At 41.3% G+C, this 20,759-nt stretch overlaps 1 protein-coding gene across 1 annotated transcript in view; it reads left to right on the top strand.

Moving 5' to 3' along the window:
* Positions 1-20,759, top strand: part of LOC109029544 (uncharacterized) — a 168,894-nt gene that overhangs the window by 97,366 nt on the left and 50,769 nt on the right. The window lies entirely within an intron of this gene.

Raw genomic sequence — 20,759 nt, 5'->3', positions numbered from 1 at the left:
AATGTGTCCACCATTTTTTGCGCAAAATTTTGATTCTGACACATATGTCATGGCGCCTTATTCTTAATCCTAATTATCGTCCCACTCGATCCATGTGTCGCAGTGCAGGTGAATTTCTGCGAAAAATCATCGAAAAACTCTGAGATGGCCAACTTCCACCACGGTTATCCTCTATCTTATGGTAATGATTAATTCGTATATTTTGATCTTCCTGCTAGTGACTCGGTGGACCAAGAATTTAAACTCCCATGTGAAAACCGTCGACACCGTTTTGACAGGTTGATCTTCGTACACAGTTTGAATCTCTTCTTAATTCAATCCGTTTAACATCGAATACACGCAGAGGCCGATCTCAAAAAGACTCTCTTCGATATTTTTTGAGACGTCTTAATTTGCGAGTTTGCAAAATAACCAACACTCTGCGGACAAGAGTTGATACCTATCTTGTCCACTGTCTATCCCGGCTTCTATGTACATATATTTCTTCTTTCTTCGCACGCGCATTTGTTGACAAACCGCAGGACCAAATCCAACTTGGTGTCTGTGGATTGAATGGTAGGAAGTTTCGATTTTAGTTGTGAGTTTTGGCAACAAACCACCCCGGTCAGTAAGCTGCCGCGCGTCGCCGTCTCTAGATTAAATATGCAAATTTGGCTCAAAAACTCTTTACGTTCACGCAAACTACTCTCATTTGAACCTGACGCCATCAATCAGAATACTTTACCGCTTGTTTACCATCGGTGCCGAGTTTAGGCCGATCTTGTGCACGACAATGCACTAAGTCCTCTGTTGACGCGGCGTAGCAGTTGCTACATTGGAATTCCAAGTGTTATGAAATATTCCTGGGTGGTTTTAAAATATTTGTAGGAGCTATCTTTTGGAGCGTTTGAAGTACGAGCGATAAAGAACACGCGCTCTTTCCGTAAATATCTGCTCAAAATGTTCTTAAAACTGAAACAACTTTTGATTTACTACACCTCAGTTACTTCCTGCTTTAAAAATATCGTAATGCGGGAAGGTCCAGTATAGTAATAGAGGTCATCGTTGCAGTCATCAACTCAGAATTTACAGAAATAGAACATAATTACATTATCAGGCACAACATTTTAGGGAACAGTGGAGGTGTGGACTTCTGTGCTTAATACCCTAAAAGTACTCATTACTTCAGCATTTCAACAGTACTTTTAAAATAACGTCAAGATTGTCACGATGTTCTTGATAATATTATTATTGCGACTACTTTTTTAATTATTTTGAAGCATACTCAAGATATTGCTATCACACACATGTTTTAAAAATACATTTACAACTGTCTAAGTATGTAAAATATACTTCAAAATTAATTAAAATTCGAAAATTGTCAACAATATTAACAACAGATTTTTAGAAATTCAAAAAAATTTGATAAACATAGCCAAATGTATCACAGTACCGCGTATTATGCTATTTTTCGGGTACATTTTTAAATTATTAAGTATATAAGGATCTTCTGTTCCTCAAGGCGGTGGTCATTTTCAAGGGCGTAGCTAGGAATTCTTTAAGGGGGGAGGGGGGGTGGGGTCCATTTCAAAACGTGACGGTAAATTTACATTATTTTGTGTACGTCCTTGATAATATTTTATTTCTGCCCTCCAAAAGTCAAAAAAGGTACAATTAACGAGGCTAAGGGGGAGGGGGGGTGTCCAGACCCCCTGGACCCCATAGGACATAGGTATCAATACTCAATTGACGGTTAACTGCCACAGAGCCGTTTAATTTGATAACTATACGAGGCCAGCAAATTAAGCATATGCATGAGATTTCCGTGTTTGATGCGTCTTTCTGTAATTAATTAACCCGGCGAAAAACGGCACGAAGTTAGGAGAGAGGGCACCCTCACTCGGCCCCGACGGAAAAACCTCTTATCTCCCTCGGGTTCCCATTGGAGATCCGCGGTTCTCGCCTCAGAGGATAGCACTCCCACACACGCGCGCCGTGCTCGAATTAAAACGCAGACCTTTGCGCAGTATGTGGAATCGTTCATTAAGAGTTTTTAATTAGAGTAGAGCTGGTTTAAAAAGTTTGCGTCGCCGTACAAGGAAACGGCCGCGGCGTGCAGCGTGTGGCGAAGATGCCATTCAACGCTGCTGCCGATCGGAGCCAGGAAAGCGCCAATTTTCTCGAAATACTAAGAGAACGCTGCCATTTCAGCCAAACGAGCAGTAGCTCTTAAGTCTTAAGTCTCAATGTCTGAAGTCGTCGTTTTCTGTGGCGCGAATTGCGATACCTATGTCGAGTGTTATGCTATTTAAACCTATGGAAAAGGATCGATAAACAGGGTGTTGGCAGCGAACACCTCAATAATCGATTCTTTACCATAATTTTAAATGGCATAACAATCGATAAATCGCAATTCACGCCACGCCACTGGTCGTTTCTACGAGAGAACGTTACTACATTTCAATGTTATCAAATTTTCCCTCGCAAATGGCATTTGCACTAGAGAAATCTATGGCATTATCAGTGTTCGAAACTCACAGGCGCCAACGCGCCAAATGCGCCTAAAAATTCAGCCATGGCGCCTAAAAATTGAAGGCTCTGCGCCAGCGTGGCCCCTAAAATTTCCCCCTAAAAATATGAATTTTCATATGAGGTGATTATTCGAAATTTTCAGCACTACAAGTGAAAACTTTTTCTAATCTTCCACAATTTCATCCTTAGTGCTTTTGTCTTCCCCAAGTTACAGCTACTTACTAGTTCTGTTACGAAAACATCTTGCGTCTAACTTTTCACTAAATGCGCCGTAATATATTGGCAAAAAGTCAATTTGGCCCCTGAATAATCTTCAATGGCGCCTAAAAATCGGGCTTGATGCGCCACATGGCTCCTAAAACTTAAATGTGAGTCTCGAACACTGGGCATTATTATCTAAAAATTTCACGAATTTTTCCCCAGATTTCATGCAAAAATCAGACAATTTTGTAGAAAAATTGCAGAGGTACATGCCTGTAAAATAAATCAATTGTTTGGGTCAATTTTGCAACCTTGCGATGGAGTTACGTTCCTTAGTCGCGAGAGACGACGAAGTGTGAAACTACGCACCTCTATTGCGAAGTTTCAAAATGTCCACTGCTATCTTATTTTTTCAAGGAGAAACAAGCCAGCTTTACAGCCTGAAATTTTTACAGAATATTCTGCTGATGGAGATGAAAAATAAAGGAAGTTTTAAAGATGTTACGCTGACAAGTTTCCGAGGGGAACAATAAAGTGAAGTCCGCAGCGTTGTAAACGAAGTTACGAGGTTTTGCACTTAGGTCGTCGGCTTCATTTCTTATGATTCTTCCTCGGACAAAGTTAGATGGTGTTCGGATGGTTTCTGCTAAAATTCTAACTATCCGTACGACAAAAGTAAATCAACGTAACAATGCTTTAATATTTGGATTTTATTTCTTTGCAGAAAGTTGTAGTGATATTCGCACTTTAAAACATTTTTGGCGACTGTGCTGCGCGGTCAGGAAGATGGCCGCAACGTAAATTATCGACAAAGAGGCGATATAGAGATGGGTCATTGCATTAGTCATAGAATTGCATTTTGATGGTTTTAGCTTATATTTGCCAAAATGAATGAGATCTGTCCAAACGCCAATTCTCTACGTCCAATTAACGGAGACATTTCCCATGGAAAAACACTGCGGATGACAGTGACAGCGTCTAACGCTTTAGTGCACAGTGTGGTCTCTTTAACGTTGATTTCTTTCGTCTTTCACGTCAAGCAAGTGACGTAAAGATTTGTATCGCTGATTGATGTAATCAGGGTGGAAGAAACCGTGATATGGAATTCTGGGCTGTAAAATTCCGGCTGAGGCTGTAAACTTTAATTTTTCCAGTATTTTTATCACTTCCTACAAACATGCATATAAATATCTCTACTGCTGCAATGCTTCGCGTGAAAGTGTGTTTGAACTAAATTTTGCTCTCACTCAGTGGCACTTACAATTTTTCAGTTATTCAAGAACGCAATTATCAAATTGTTGGGTAGATTACCTGCTGCGCTCTTTTAAAAAAATTTGAAGGCACATTCTTTCCATTCAGTGTTTCGCTTATAGTACAAACATCATCCCCCACTTGTCGTGTGGCATACGAAAAATGCTGCATATGCCCTATAAATTCGACGATACGTTCATAAAAGTCGCTTCTACAACGCACTCTGGCGTTCTGTGACACCCAAGCGCCACGTGTGCCTAAAGTCCCACAGGTTTTCGGTCAACTGTGACAACGCAACATCTCTTCGTCAACGTCCTGCCGCCATCCCTTGATGGGACGTCCCTGTTGCCTTTTCCAAAGTGGTGTGCAATCCAAAACTTGTGTAGGCAACCTCTAATACAGTAAAAGCTCGCTAAGCCGAACTATGGTAAAGACAAAATGCCGATTGAGTCGAATTTTTTTTCGGTCCCTAGACACTTCCATTAGTTAAGTGGAGAATCTGTTAAGACGAATAATTGTCGCTAAGGTCGAATTTTTCGTCGGTCCCTGCACAATTCGACTTAGCGAGCTTTCACTGTACTTGAAGATTTCAGGCTAGAATCCCTGCAGCAGGGGTGGTAAAAACTAATTTTTCAAGATGAAGATAATGCACATAGAGAGAATAATTTAAATAGAAAAAAAAAAAAAAAAAAAAAAAAAAAAAAAAAAAAAAAAAAGGGTGAACAAGGCTAAAAACAGAGACATAAATAAAATGGGGTTTAAGGGTTTCTCGATTTTTATAATTTATTTTTTAATTTTCTTCTTGTTTCCTGGTCTAGGAGGGGGTTGAGACCACCCCGAAACGTCCTGATTTTTTTATTAAGTCTCTGTTTTTAGCCTTGTTTACCCATTGTTTTGTGTTTTTTCTAGTTTTTCCAGATGTTTATAACATGGTACAAGCATGCGCGTCCATCCCTCTTTCATCGTCTCCGCTTTTCGACTTCGACCTTCACTTGAACGTATTTATGCCAAAAGGAACTATGTGCATAGGGATTGCGTGAGACATAGTTCCTTTTGGCATAAATGCGTCCACTTGAGTCATGTTAACTGAATACTAATCCTCTTTGTAGCCGCGGGGTCATCATGACCAAAAGCCGTTAATTGCATTTGAGGAGGACAAAAAGTGCCCCGGGAGCCCGTGGTAAGCGTGGTGGTTGGTGGCGAGCGATGCACAAGAGGCGAAACGTGGCATCACGAGGAATGAATAATTTATTGAGTGGCACGGTGGCGCGGAAGGTGGCATCCAGGCATCCAGCAACTCGATTGCAGATTGCGATCCCCCTCGTGTCAGCTCACCAGCATTGTTTGCTTCTCAATTAAGCCCCCTGTCCAGCTACAGGCTACAAGACTCGCAAATGCTGTATTTGTTGCACCTTGCTCCCAGCTCCGGTAGTCCCTGTGTATTACTCCTCCTTGATCCCTTCCTTGTCCATTTCCGTGCAGCCTTCCCCAACAATGGAAGTTGTCAGATAGCCACTCCAAGCAATGGGACATTAGATAGGGGTTTAAGTACCAACATATACCTTTTAAATTTCTTATAGAGCACATTTCATTGTTATATTGAATACAGTGAGCTTATTCAAACTCCTCAAATTCAACCTATATGTAACGATTTTACGTTGTATTCATACTTACAATGTAGTGGGATGCTCTGCCGGGGTAAGGAAAAACGCCGTATGAACATTTGAAAGATGCCAAATTTCCTCGAATGGGGTGTTTATTTTTGAGAAATGTTATGAATATTTTATCTTGAAGTTTTTAGATAATTTAGATCTAATTACAAAGAAAATTCTCTGAAAAATTTAACAGAAAATATTCAGGAGTTTTTCTGAAAATTCGTATTTAATCTAATGAAATTTGGCAACGCTTAAGGGCTCATACGGCGTTTTTCCTTAGCAAGGCAGTACTGTAGATAGTACCAATGGGACTTCCTAAATGCAAGATTGAAAGAGGCCTGAAGAGGTTAAAAGTGATGACTATACATGTTATGTTGCTGAACCTGAATTCGATATTTCCTACCAAATCAGACTTGTGCATGTGCATTTGCTGGAAACAGAGAAAAACAACACAAAATCACACAAGAAGCCTATTTTTTGTCCGCATTGAGGGATTGGAGGGGGGGGGGGGAGGCAAGGGTCTCTTAGACCAGAGTTTGAAATGACACCATGAAACTTTCATTGAACAATTTTCAAAAATCGCATCAGATCGCCACACAACATATCGAACACAAGCTTTAGAAGGATTTTTTTGTGAAAATTTTAAACGCATCATGTATTGTATAATCATGCCTGGGTACTACTGAGACATTTCTCTAATCCAAGAAAATGTTGAAATGGCTGAGGAAAATGTTGCAATAGCTCATTTTTCGCGCCACCGAACAGTAACCATCGCAGAAGACGGGTATTGCTACCCACTAGTAAATGCCGACTCCTCGAAAGCAACTTTTGCATCACCCATCCCAATGACGTGGATAGGCCAGCGCGGTTGCGGGGGTGCGGGGTCCCCAGGGGTTTTGTCTCCGATCGAAGCGCAGCAGAAATGCACGGAGTCGAGTCGGCACGGACAATCTAAAATGACAAAACTACAAAAGATTTGCACGGCAGTGATGTAATAGCGCTTTATTACACTAATCGATTTGGAACGAGTGAGCAATGGAACGGCGTGGGGGGGGGGGGGTAGAGGGGGCCTCGGTGGCTGATTAGCGAGAACCCCGCGCCGTGGCGCACGGGGGTCACTTTTTTACAATTGGCGCTTTAATGTTGCTTTTAGTGTTGTTGCGCGCCGCCGCCGCCGCCTAGCCGCCCCACATTGCGAGTGCACTCCCGCACACGGGCCATTGTTAATTACGGGAACACCGTGCTGATATGAAACTTGAGTAGTTTTGCCATGAATTATGGCTCATTGTTGCTCGGTGCGTAGTTCTTTGCGCAAAGCGAGAAACTTTCCTCGAATCCTCCTCCTTCGTTTTGCTTTCCATTTCTCCTCTGTCCGTGCCTCACGTAAATATCGTTCTCTTAGCAGCCAAAGAATTGTAAAATGAGTAATTTTTGCAGTATGAATAGATGTTACAAAATTTGCTTATCCGCAGTTTTGAATATGTTATTGGCGGCAGCACACATCTCTGCTGAGAAATTTGCCGAGCAGATTTGTAAAACTCTATCTTGTTCAGTAGATTTTGAAAAAATTGTACCTATTTTTAAGACTGTATAATCCTTTCAAAATTTTCTGTCTGAATCAGTGAGTGCCTGCGAATATTTCTGCGCATTGCCTAAAGTAGGTATATCAGCAGGATGATTGTTGAAAATTATGAACAAAGCGATAGACAACAAAGACATAATGAGTACGAAGCTGTCCTGTTGTTGAAATGGGTGGTTCTTATAAGGGAGAAAACGATGGACTAACTTTAGGGTCTGGGTCTCTTTTGGGTTGCCGTTTAGTCTATTACTTACTTCATTTGCCCATTGCAACCACCCTCTTCTACCAATAGGATCCCTCCATATCCTTTTTGCCTTCTTTGTCTAGCGCTTTGTCCACCAATTTCAACAATCAGCCCGCAGGTAGGTTTATGCCTTCAATGTACAGATTACACAGAAATCACCACCGCAATGTACGTATCTTCCGAGCTGTATTATAAATCCAGATTAAAGTTATAGAACGATCTATATCGAGAAGCTCCAGTCTCATTTTCTCAAAATAAACCGAAGAGAAACCAGGAGATGGAGAAGAAGGAGAGGAAGGAAGAGGAGAGACTTAAGAAAAGTAAAATTTCATAACTTAGTGCGGTTCCGGTGAAATTCACTGCCCATTCTCCATTTTAACTCCGAGCGCTCCATTTGACACCCTTTACGAAGATTCCAAAATTAAATCTTTTTTTAATCCAGGCAACAATACCAATCACTTGAACGATTGGTCAACCCACCGTAAGCAAGAATCAGTAAATCTGTCTCTTACGATACCGCGAGGTCAGATCGATGCAAACTGTCAGCTGTATCAGTTCGTATCCAGAACGAGTCATGCAACCGATTTTAACGATCATAACTTTCGACTTTGATTTAGGTGCCCTCTCGACGGATGCATTTTCTGGTATCGGTCCCATCGATGCAACGCAACGATGCAAAAGTTAGGAAAGAGAGGGGTCATCGAGGACCTGAAACGGGCGAAAGCGATAACCGATAAAGTTCGCGACGAAGTCACCGCCGCGAGTCGGCCGGCGCACGTAGGAGTGACGGGCCGATTTGATGGGCTTTTTTCGCGCGAAAGAGCGATCGGCCATCGGCGAAGCGGGCAAAGGTTGATCGGGGCTCAATTTATTGCTCTTCCATTTTCATTTGACGCTTCATTAATACGAGTCCCATCGCGTCACTCTCCGCTCCGACCAATCGAATCCCTCGAGTGGACAACGCTATCGTCTATCCTATTATTCGACTTGAGCCTTTGTGAGAACGTGCTTCCCAACGGCGGAAGGCTCAAGGCGGAACGTAGGTAGACTCCTCGAAAGACCGAGCGCGTTCGTATCGGCACGGCGCGTAATTGTAAAGTCGTGTAAAATTGAAGTTGTCATTTCAATTTGCGCGATTAAACGGGATTTTATGCATCAATAAAAGCTCGCAAGTCGGCCAGGTTAAATGGGGTCGCGGCGACGGCGGCGCGGCGACAGCGACGCGGCCGTCGTGGAAATTCTTTCATGTCCACCCGAGCTAATTGTCTCGAATCAGCGAAATGGGGAAGAGAAACAGAGCGGTCACAATCAGTTTATAACGCCGAGATTGAGAGGAACGGACCGGACGGTGCGCGGCCTATAAATGGTGCCTATCTACTATCAATGAAAAGTCGCACGTGTTTTGCCCGCCGGCCGCATACCGCGCTCGTGTGCAGTGCTCTACCTTTGAGGCTTTTGCAGAGCTGCCGGTGTTACTGGTGCGGGCTCCACCTCGCAGCTCTAAGGGACCTTCGGCTTTCGGCACGTGCTATCTCATTGTGAACATAGGCGTATCCAGGTAGGCGTAGGAGGCGTACGCTCCCTTCCTCCCTCCGTTTGACCGAAAAACAGAAGGGAGAAAAGCAGAAGGAAGGAGGGAGGAACGGAGGAAAGGAAAAGGAAAGACGCTTATACTTGGTAATCATTCATGACGAAATTGTAAACTGCGTATTTGCTTCAAAAGTTCAACAATTTTTTGGGAGAGGCCAGACCCCCTTACGCACGCCCCTCTCCCCCCCTCCCCGTTTGAGGTGTCTGGATCCGCCTTTGATTTCAATTCCCTGGCAAACTCTTCGCTGCTCAAATTTGCGATTTATCCCTCGCTATCTTTAAAATGGTCTATAATGGTCAATTGTTAGGTGCCTTTGGGCCAACTGTTGTAAGAGCTGTAGTATGGTTATGCATCTTCATATTTTTTTTCAAATCGCAAGATATCTTTTATCCGAACCCATGATGGGTTTTATGCGATTCGCATATGACTCATCAGTCCTGTGTCCACCTTAAGTTTGGAGTACCTTTGGTGAGAGTGTGGACATGTTGCAATATGGAGCTCATAAGGCTCAAAAGGGCAGCCAACCGTCCAACATGAAAAATATTAGACATGTTAGACAAATATTAGACATAGATAATATGTTCATAAGTGAGGTTCCTTCCGTAAAAGTAAGTACATTTATGCAAAAACTAAGTCAAATGCGTGCTTTTAAACCGGAGGGTCGTAAAAATTGTAATAATAAAGCATTCTGGATTATTGGAGTTCATAGATCGGCAGCCCTTTTGGCCCCTAAAAGCTCCGTGAACTAACCTCCAAATAACCGACTTGTCCATAATCTCCCCCATTCTTTCTCTCCTCGTGTTACTGACAAATCGGCAGCCATGGCCCTTTGATCTGGCTTCGGAGGTCTGGGGCTTCGGTCCGGTCCGGTTGTCGCGAAACAAGTTGAACTCATCCGTCGTCGCGACACTGTCAGGACCAGAGAGGGGCAGCGTGGCGCGTTGCGTTACGTCGCGTCGCGTCGCGGTGGAGGCACGGGGCTTAACTGTTCTCGACCGCGCTAACGTTCATGCGCAAACGGAGGCATCCCCGTTATTCTTGTCTCTGTCTAGACCATCAATACCGGTAGTGCGACCGAGAGTCCTGTCTCTTGCATCATGAATCAAGTTCATTTCGATCCCTCGATCATCGCTTTTCGATGTCTATCAGTTGAGGCCTCGTCGCTACCCGCGCATCAGTGCAGTTTTTGAAAAGATTGAGATAGTAATGATTTCAAGTAAAACTAGTCCCAATGCATATTCAGCAAAAAATTCGCTCCAAAATTCCAATTTTTAAGCATTAAAAAGTCAGTTTAAACTTTCTCTCCGCCGTAAGGATCCATGTACTTTGAAACTTCTGACACGTATTTCTCAAAATGGCAAAAACTTCACTTATGCGCCGTTTCCTCCAAGCCCCTCATATGGTGATCCTTAGGCGGACTCAGACACTTCGAATGGGAGATGGGGGTGGAAGAGAGGTCTGGGGGGCTTCTCCCAAATATTTTTCGAAAATTTAAAGCATCTAATGTGTATTTGAGTCAATTTTGACACAAAGCATTGCCAGTTATTCAACGGTTCTTACTTCTTCTTGCCTCCATTCCTCCCTTCTTTAAATTCTTTTTCCTCCTCCTTTTTCCAGGCGAACGGGGGAAGGGGGGCGCTCCATACGCCTCCCTTGGATCTGCATACATGTTGAGCTTGTTTCGTTGTGGAATGCGGGTCAATTTCCAAAGCCCTCCTTTCAAAAAAAAAAAAAATTCTGTAATGAAACGGGAATTTAATATTTTTCGAATTGCGCAGTTTTCGAAGCGAGAGGTTAATTTTTTTAAACCTTGATATCGTTCATTAGGCTTAGTTTTAGTTTTTTGTGCTTGATTGTTGTGCGGTAGGAGTAGGTAAAATAACAAAAGAACTATATTCAAGAAATTCGGCTCTTAATCGTGTACCGATGCAGATTTTCTTTTTAAGGAATTTTCAATTTTTCAAGCACGATTTTCAGAGCATTGAAAAATGAACAAGGGCTCACGTCATAATGCATATAGTTGCGTTTGGCAGAAATACGTCCATAATTGCTGAGCTGTCATCTTTAGTTTGCAAGCTCCAGCCCCAGTTTCAAAGGAGGGTTGAGAAGATTAATCCATCTCCACAGGGCATGGTGAGAAAAATATTGAAAATTCGAATCGCCTCGTGTGTAATTTTAACTGTTTTCAACGAAAAATTGATCAAATTGCAATTTCCAGATGAAAGATATGTCACACACCTACTCATTGAAGTCTCTCATGCGTCTCAGGAAGTGCCAGGAATTTTTAGGGGGGGGGGGTTGGTCCTCCCACCCCATAGCTCCAATCATGATCAGCGCAACTTTATTTTGTCAGTTTGAATTATGAGTGCTATTGTCAGAATCATTCCCTAACTACAGAGAATGGACACTCGCTGGTTATTCTGACCTAGAACTTTTTTAGAGACAAGTTTTAAAAAAAATTATAAATAAAGTTACTAAGTTTACGCAATGAATGGCAGTAAGAGTAGATAATTTTAAATGCTCCGTGCCCGTTTCCGGGAATTCGCATAACATTTATCAAGCCTCGGTATCAAAAGTATAATTGCGGACATCATTTTGCAATTTGAAACTACAATATCTGGCTCATCCGTAAAAACTCTTGTGTGCATAGGGAAACTGGTGGAACTCACGTCATTTCTAAACTAAGCCAGAAACTGTAGTTCCTTATTGCAAAATACGGTCCATTACAAGATCCATAAAATGAATGAATGTTCAGACTTCTAATTCAGATAAATTCTCGCTTGGTGACGCGCAGGCAAAATTTCCAGTGATGCGTCTCTCGAACAAAGCCAAAGCAGCTCTGCCGCGCTAAGGAAAAACACCGTATGAACATTCGAGAGTTGTCAAATTTCCTACAGTTAAATGTTTATTTTTGAAGAAAGTTATGAATATTTTTCCTTGAAATTTCAAGGGACTTTAAGTGAAGTTGCGAACAAAATTATCCGGAAAATTGGAAGGAAAATATTCACAAGTCTACCAGAAATTTCGCGTTTTCTCAAAGGAAATTTGGCAACGCCTGAAGGTTCATACGGCGTTTTTCCTTAGCACGGCAGAACTGGTCTAAAAGCCTGTGTCTCGAGCGATGAACACCACCTGAAACCGTTTTAATAGGAGCCAACAAAAAGAGCATTTTCCCATAAAAAGCTCCTCGATAAAACCTGCCGTACGGGTAAAATAGCCACAATACTCGAGTAAGAGTTCCGCACGTCGGAGCTCCGGCACGGACGCGTCGCGTCGCGTCGCGTCGCGTCGCGGCGCAGCGCCACGGCCACGTATCGTATATGCACCATTTTTAACCCTTTTCTACTTTCTTCGACGACTTTTTCTCTTAAACTGTAACACGGAGAGACATCCCGTGAATTCGTAATTGCGCTGTCTCTCAAATCAATATCACTTGCAATCAATCTTCCAGTCCGCTGAATCAACATTCTTTCTTCTTTTATTGCCCATTGAAACTTGCGGTTACCTCCACCAAGTGTTGCCCTACTTCGCGTCGAACGCGAAATGGAGAATTTGCACGCAAATTTTTTTTGCTTCATCCGAAAGTGCCTAAAGAGCTGGTTTTGCAGTATTTGTTATAATTTTTTCAACTGTGGGAAATAGTTTAAAAATATAAAAAAGGTGGGAAAATGCACCGCCTAGTGACGTCATCAAGTGGCATTTCCCATTTAAACGCATGTATTTTAGCAGATTAGATCATTTTGTCATAACTCTTCCAATAATTGTTCAAATTATGAACCAATGCTATCTCCGTGTTTAGCTCACTTGGTAGCGTCGACTTAAACACGAAATTCATCAAATTTCAGACAACTGCAAATTTTCTATTCGTCTTAGCAGATTCTCCACTTAACTTATGGACGTGTCTAGGGATCGAAAAAAAATTCGACTTTTAAGTAACGCCAAGGAAAATGATTCGTATTCAAAATTGAAACACATTTTGCGATTAGGAACTACAATTTCAGGATCATCCATGAAAGTACCTACCGGGATAGGGTAACGCATGGCACACGTGCTGTCTCTGGGGTGAGCCAGAAATTGTGATACCTAATTGCAAAATGCAGTCCAATTAGGTAATCCTCTTGAAAATATCAGTTGACTCCGATTATTCAAACACGGAGGATGGAGCTAGAGATGAACATGAATCTTGAGTCAACGTTTTCGAATGTCAGCTTGTTTAATATAGTAAAATATTTCCAGGTAATTGAAAACAAAGCTCCAAATAGTACAAAAACATCGAGCATAATTGGATCGCATTTTACAATTAGGAGCCTTTTTCGCCGACTCAATTTAGAAACAGCGGTTGTGGCATTAGTCTCCCTATGTAGATAAGTGCTTTTACAATTTTTGTTCCGAATTGCGAAATGAAGTCCGTTCATAAAGTACGCTTTCCTCGACTCTTTCCCTCACTTGGAGCGCTGAGCCATCCTATTTATCCCTGATATTGACTTGTAAACATTTTTGGGAATGATGAAAATGTTTAAAGGAAATTTATGATATTTGAAGTAATCGTGTCAAACGACGATTAATTATCGAATCCGGTCATCGTTAATAAAACGACTTTGGGGCATCAGAAATAGAGCATTTTGCAGGTAGATAATGTACAGTGGAAGAGTTTTTGAGAATGGAGAAGAAATCCACTCTGCGTAAAATATCTGTGCGAGGATAAATTCAAACTTCATTTTTAACGACACTCTTGAGAACGAAACGTCGCTGGTTGAGCAAATACTGATGGCTCAGGTGTACCATCGATTCACAGTTATATTCGAATCGTATGACTAACTGAGTAAACAGACTCATTCTTTAAAGAGGGATATCCACTATTACTATCTTTGACTTGCTCATAAGATAAGAAAATCAAATAAAGACAAATTCCTCAGAGCTCTCGACTTCACACGAGACTTTCTTCACTTGAAACGCTGATAATTGGTAAAAACACCATACTATTTGAGTACTTGCCGGATTGGCTGTTTAAATCCTCTTTCAAAAAATGAGAAATTTTTCCCGTTTTCCTCGCATATCTGAGCAAAAAGAAAACTTTCAATTCTAGAAACAGAGGGAGGGGATGTATTTCTCTTCACACGCATCTGAAGATGGAATTAGAGTGCAGGCTAAGATTAAATTTTTTTCTCGAACTTTTTTTTGGGGGGAAGAAGGCGAGAGGGGGCTCAAAAATTGAAAGCAATTTTGGTAAAATTAATGCTTGGTGGCTTTATTACTGCAGCAACATAATTGAGTTTGCTATTTAGCACCATAGTTCCCCTCCTTAAGCATGACCAATCGGTGATGAAAAAAATGCATGTTTGCGAAATTTATATGTGATAACTCCACAAGCAACACAGATGAAAATACGGTATCTAACTTTGCGGGATGAATAACATCATTTACTACGTTTTCCGAATACCTCTGTCACTGATAGTCTTTAAAAACTAATTTATTAAATCGAATTTATTTTACTTTCTATACTATAAGTTCGCAGGCCTCCTAAATTTTCATTTCTGGTAACGCTCAGTTTTAGCGATCTACCGCGCCGATTCTCATGAGTTTTGCGGCTATCGACAGGCAATTGTCTCTAAATGAGTTCGTTTTATTCATATTTCGAACATATGGCCCAGGTTTTGGTATGTTACGCAGTTTAAGTTGCGAATTCCATTTAAACAATGTAAATGTTTATTTTTTGTCAAAGTTCGTTTGAGCGTTCTACTGGACCGATTTCCATGATTTTTGCGGTTATCGACAGGTGATAGTTCCCAGATAAGCCCGCTCTAATCAGATTTTGGAAATAGGACCCAAGTTTTTTTTTTATATAAGAGTAGACCAAAGAGCTTGTATCGGAAGGAGGACAAAATTTGAAATTCCTGCCAATGAAAAATGGCGGGAATTCCAAAAGCGGGAAATTGAACTAAGCGGGAAATGTTGAATCTTGGTCAGTTAAGGTGAGTGAATCAAAGGTATGCTCCCTTGCTAGAGACTATCGAAAAACAACGAAACACTCCGCTCCGTCTTGTTTCGTCTTGGCGTGAAGTTTGAAATAACTGCCGAATTTTTTCATTCGATTCTTATTGGTCCAATCGCTCCCGCCTCGAGAGAGATTGGACAAGAGCGATTGGACAAATAAGAGTCGGGTATGAAAATCTCTTAATTTTATTCGATCGTTCTTTTGTCGACGCACCGTGGATCGAGTCAAAAGGTGAGGTCGGACAAAATTTGGACACTTTAAACGCTTATAGCTCCGTTTATACAAAACTTTGAGGTTTTAAAAGTGGTTCCATTGGTTTCCTTGTAAAATTTTCTTCAAGAACCATCCCGAAAAATTTAAAATGTGGCGAAATAAACATCAAAATGTGCAGTTTCAGTCTAAAATTTCATGTCCGACCTCTCTGATTGACTCGATCCACCGTGCGACGTGGGCCTGGTTGTATAGTCTCTTACTCTTCTCCTTAAAATCAAACCGCGAAGCTGGCTACTCGCATTTTGATTTCAAAGACAAGACCGCGATCTTACGGAGCCATCACGATTCGCACTACTCAATGCTCGGCTCCAAACTTTCATAATTAACAGTTGCGCTCCGGTGCGATGTGGTCGGGTTACGACTGAAGTCACGAAAGATCTACGGATCGCACCCGCGAGCAATTGCATCCTTGCGCGAGAAGTCTCGAACCAATGGCGTGGCGCGATTAGCGATATATCGATTGATCTGCCATTTACACGATACTATTTCGAAAGGATCGAAAGACGGAGTGTTTGCAACAAACACCTTAGTAATCGATTCTGTACCGTGGCTTCAAATGGGGAAATATCGATCATTCACGCCTCGCCACTGTCAGTGAACCAATCGTTGCCGGTGAGGAGGCATGAAACCAGGATTAAGATATCCACGAGCGCCAGTTGTGCCACACCGCACCGATTTTAATAGGTGTAAAATAGCCATTAAATTTTGTGACTTAATGAAACCGCTCATTCTTAGCTCCCCCGGTTGAAACTCTCGTGAGTAGTTAATTTCTCATGGGGCATCCGAAACGGAGAGAGGAGTTGCCAAAGAACCAAATGGTTTGTGTGCCACTTAATCAGCGATAAAGTTATACGTCCATGTGTAATTAACAGTGAATCATCGATATGATTTGCCCCAATCGGCTGGTTCGGGGCGGATCGTTTCGTTTCTCTCGCGATGACGTTGACGCGCAGCATACTGCATTTTATTCGATCCCAATAAAGTACAGCGTAAATTTTCAAATGGACCAGCAGACAAGAAACGAATTAAAACCATTTTATTACATGCTTCCTACTCACGGTGATTCGACGGACGCCATTTTTTGTGTCCGAGCGACGTGCGATATATCGCATCGATTCGTTCTATGATTTCAGCACCTGTCATTTTTTTCGAAATTTGAGACGGCTTTTCTGTTATCATGAGACTAAAGAATTCATGTACCAAATTCTACAAAGAAATCCAACGTAATAAAAGAAGGCAAGAAACGTAAAGGTTTTTTTTAAGGAAAAATATCGCATTCAATGTACTGTTATAAAAAAACTGCACTCAAATGCGATATTTTTCCTCTAAAAAAAACCCTGCCTTTATTACGTTGAATTTCTTTGTCAAATTTGGCACATGAACTCTTTAGTCTCGTGACAATAGAAGTGCGATCTCAAAATTCGAAAAAAATTGCAAGGAGCTGAAATTACAGAGCGAATCGATGCGATATATCGCACGTCACTCTGACACAAAAAATGGCGTTCGTCGAATCGCCTTTAAATTTCACGTAGAATACGATTCAGGCGACGCAAATTGTTAAAATCAACTCGTAAGTCAAATTTTGTACATTTTTCGATGCTGAATTCTGATCCAACCCTCCCCCTCTCCCGCCACGCCCACCCTATGAAAAGATAAAATTCTACGTAGGTTAAATCGCGCAGTAAACGTTGCCGTAACATCCTTTGTGGCATGAAAATAAACCAGCCTCAATCTTGGCGCTTTTACCCAGTTGTTGGCAACAACTTGTTGCATGATGCTTACTTTTTAAACAACATAGGATAGGGGAAGAACACGGTTTGATTAAGAAGCCTGCCAAAACTGCTGTAGAGCTCGAATCGCCTCACGTTGAGTGCTTTCTTGTGCGCGGGCAATCATTTCCTATACCCCATGCTAACTGAAAACGTTAATATCTTACTTAGGAGTTGATTTAAACAATTTACCTTACCAGAATCAGGCTCCAAGTGAAATTTTGATCAGAGAACGCTTGTCATAGTGCATAAATTTGCACCTTGTTTAGTGGTCTTAGTGAGCATACATCCAGAGACTTAAACGCTCGGGCAGGAAAATAAGCAGAAGTCTGGCATCGTATATCGCACCGAGAATCACGGTATTTGTATTCCCGTGAATCCAAAATTTGAGAAACTGAATAAGTAGAGATTGCATCGCGATCGAGTAAGTTCGTGAATAGTTAGACCATCTTGCCGAGTTACCTTCGTGCCTTGTCCAATTATTTCTCGTGAAAAAGTCATAAAATTATCTAGACACCGCTCGGTTCCTTCAATATAGTAGCATCCTAATTCTGTGACTTCATAGCAAAGGTAATGCTCCTTTTGGCTGGTTACAAAATTTACATTCCCCCCAATTTTTGCAAAAATTGAAAAAAGAGCGTGCCAGAGAGGCTTTAAGGAACCGCGTAAAATTGTTTGTCTGTCCTCAATTTTTCCGAGGTAAATGTACTAGTTATTCGTATGTACATATCAATCAAAACGAAAAACTATGCGATAAAAAAAAAATGATTGATAGATATGAGATGCTATCGAATTTGTGAACCAGGATTACCCTTTCTGCTTCAACCGCCTTGTTCATTGGTAAACTCTTGTTGATCTCATCTCTGTTGAAAAACTACGAAATTAAGCGTGAAGCATCAAAAGACCAATATCGCAGTATCAAAGTGTGTTTGTGACGTCATTTCAGCCTCAGGAATATTCCTAGAATGAAACGCTTGAATATTTTTCTCGGAATAGCCCGCTCTAAAACAGAGCAAGCAACTCTTCCACTGAAATTGAGCTGTAAAATTTTATTTCCGTTTGCTTTTTTGTATGTCTCTTTACCAACAGCGATTAACCTAAATTACAAAGAGAGGTGACTGCGAGTAGTGCGAGTACGTGATTGAACATAGCGGCTCCATGCGTTACATATGAAGATTGATACGTCAGCAATCTATTTCATTGATAATGAGGTGTGTCAGTCAGGCCAGTCGCAGCCGCCAAAGAATCTTTAACATGAATTAGAACCGCTTAATTTGCTTCATCAGTGTTTCAAAAGAGCTGTGCCTCTTTTGAGCACGGTACGTCCCTTTTTTAATTTCCGCATAACATGATCCTTCCTCCAAGAATATCTTTAAAAATAAGGTAACTCTGAATATGTTGGAGTTTTTTTTAGCCAGCGTGCGTTAAAATTTCAGCATAAGGCTGAAAATCTCAATACAGAGGGAAAAATACTACTAAAACACTAAAAAAAAACACTATAAGATACTAAAAAAAAACTCCAACATACTGTCTCCCGACGTCCACCGCAATCAGTTTGTGCAGGTAACTTTAACCATACGTGCAAACTCTTGGTAACCTTGTAAACAATCATAGGTGTTAATGCTCCTTGAAATAGTTAACCACGGTTTTGTTGAAATAAAAGAGATAGCACGGTAATTTTTTTATCTGTTGACTTCATGAAAGGATTTTGTTTTTTCGCCACCCCCCCCCCCCAAAAAAAAAAAAAAAAAAAAAATTAACAATAGGGTCGTTCAAGGAAAGGACTTAAAAAACATACGTTACGCATGATACTCGAAAAATGCTTTGCCCTGTAATAATTTTAAATTACTTTTTGTCAAGAACATGAAAGTTTTCAGCCGCTCGGAGCAGAGAAATTTTCACCAACGGCATTCCAAGCAGTCATTTAGACCCATGAAAACTGATAACATTCGACGATTGCTATCTTCGAGGTGTGTTCATTTACAATACCTGCAAACAACGGCACTCGTCTGAAGGTCACATCATTATGCATCAAGTGAAGTCAAATATCAGTGATTTCACTTGGATTAAGAGGTCCCTATAACTTGAGGAAAAGAGCAAGGAGTGAAATGAATTCGATATGCAGCATGTAGCGCAATAGCCTGTTTCCTGGTCGGTTACATTGCAGGAATGTTTTCCGTTGAACAGTGTTGCAAAATTTTATTGGGAATAAAACAACCGTAAAGTTTCCCGGAAAAATGTTACGACGTGCCACTGAGTATGTAAACTTTCAAATCGAAATATGTGAGTCAAATTTGATTGGAAACATCGATACCCTCCTTAGCGCCCACATTGACCAGTGCGGCCCTAGCTCGATCAGCGCAGCGAGACCCTATATTTATTTTTCATGTGTGATGTGAGGAAACGGCTTCTCCTTTTTGATGGCTATTCAGGCACGACCGTTTTCCCGCCTTTTCCCCCTTTCCCGTAGTGTGGGACAGTTTTCCCCAACCTGACTCCAAATCGCAAGGTCGTGCAAATGCCCGGTCAGCCCCTTCCCCCTCCCGATTGCGCACAGTGGATCAAGTCAATTATAGAGGTCGGACATGACATTTTTGACTGAGACTGAGAATTTTTATATTAAATTCGTCACATTTAAAATTTTTGAGGGGTGCTTCTAGAAGAAAATTTCACGAGGAAACCAATGAAACCACTGTTGGAACCTCAAATGTTTGCAGAAACTGAGTTTAAGCTTTTAAAGTTTCCAAATTTTGTCCGGCATCTTCTGTTTATTTGTTCCACTGTGTGGCGCCCCTGAGTTTTGGCACACTGGAACATAAGTCGCTTGGATCTAGAGTCCGGACTCTTGAAACCATTGACAAGAAAAAATACTCTTGATTCAATCGGGCTTTTTGCTTGAATCAAAAGGAAATCCGCCTAAATCAAGAGGCTCGGCTCTTCGATTCGAGGAAAAATCGGATTGAATGACACTGGAAAAAAAAGAATCTTAAATTTGCCGCCAAGAAGTATTTCTTCTGAGATCAAGACTTTTGTTGCTTAATATAAACTACTTTTTTGCTTAACCCAAGCATTATTTTTCTTGTATTAAGAAACACTGAGCTTAAATCAAAATAAAAAAAATTCTTGGCGGCAAATTCAAGAATCATCATGCTTGAGCCAAAAGCATCTTTTTTTCCAGTGAAGAGTATTTTTTCTTGTAACCGTTATCAAGAGTCGGGAATCTAGATCCAAGTGACTTTTTTTTCAGTGCAGAGAAAACTTAACAAAGTCAGCTGATTTGTGACACCCTTGTCCAAAAACCGTACAAAAGCGAGGAAATCGTTTCTTTACACCCAGCTCTCTGGATTCCAAAGCTTTCAATGTTGAATTTCATTTTGCAACCCTGCCGTCAAGGTTTTGTTGAGTCAACAGTATGAAGGATGAGGAGACTTTACCGCCTTTGCAATTATCGGCTCTGTCCGGCGCTTGTAGCTAGATTATAACGTGTAGGTACCCTGACGAAGACACCGCGCCTCGCCTCGACCATGCTCGCGAAACTTCCCATTCAATTCTTAAACGATCTCAACGTCTTCTTTAAGCTCAAATTGTAAGCAGTAATTATTGATCGCAGTCATGGGAGTTGCCTCGAGCTGTTTCATGCTTTTTAACGATTTCTGCTCAATGAAGTAATGTTTCAATTCTGAGCCATCT

Source organism: Bemisia tabaci, chromosome 5, assembly GCF_918797505.1.
Source record: "Bemisia tabaci chromosome 5, PGI_BMITA_v3".
NCBI lineage: Eukaryota > Metazoa > Arthropoda > Insecta > Hemiptera > Aleyrodidae > Bemisia > Bemisia tabaci.
The sequence above is the reverse complement of the archived record's forward strand: the minus strand, read 5'-3'. Positions and strand labels throughout refer to the sequence as shown.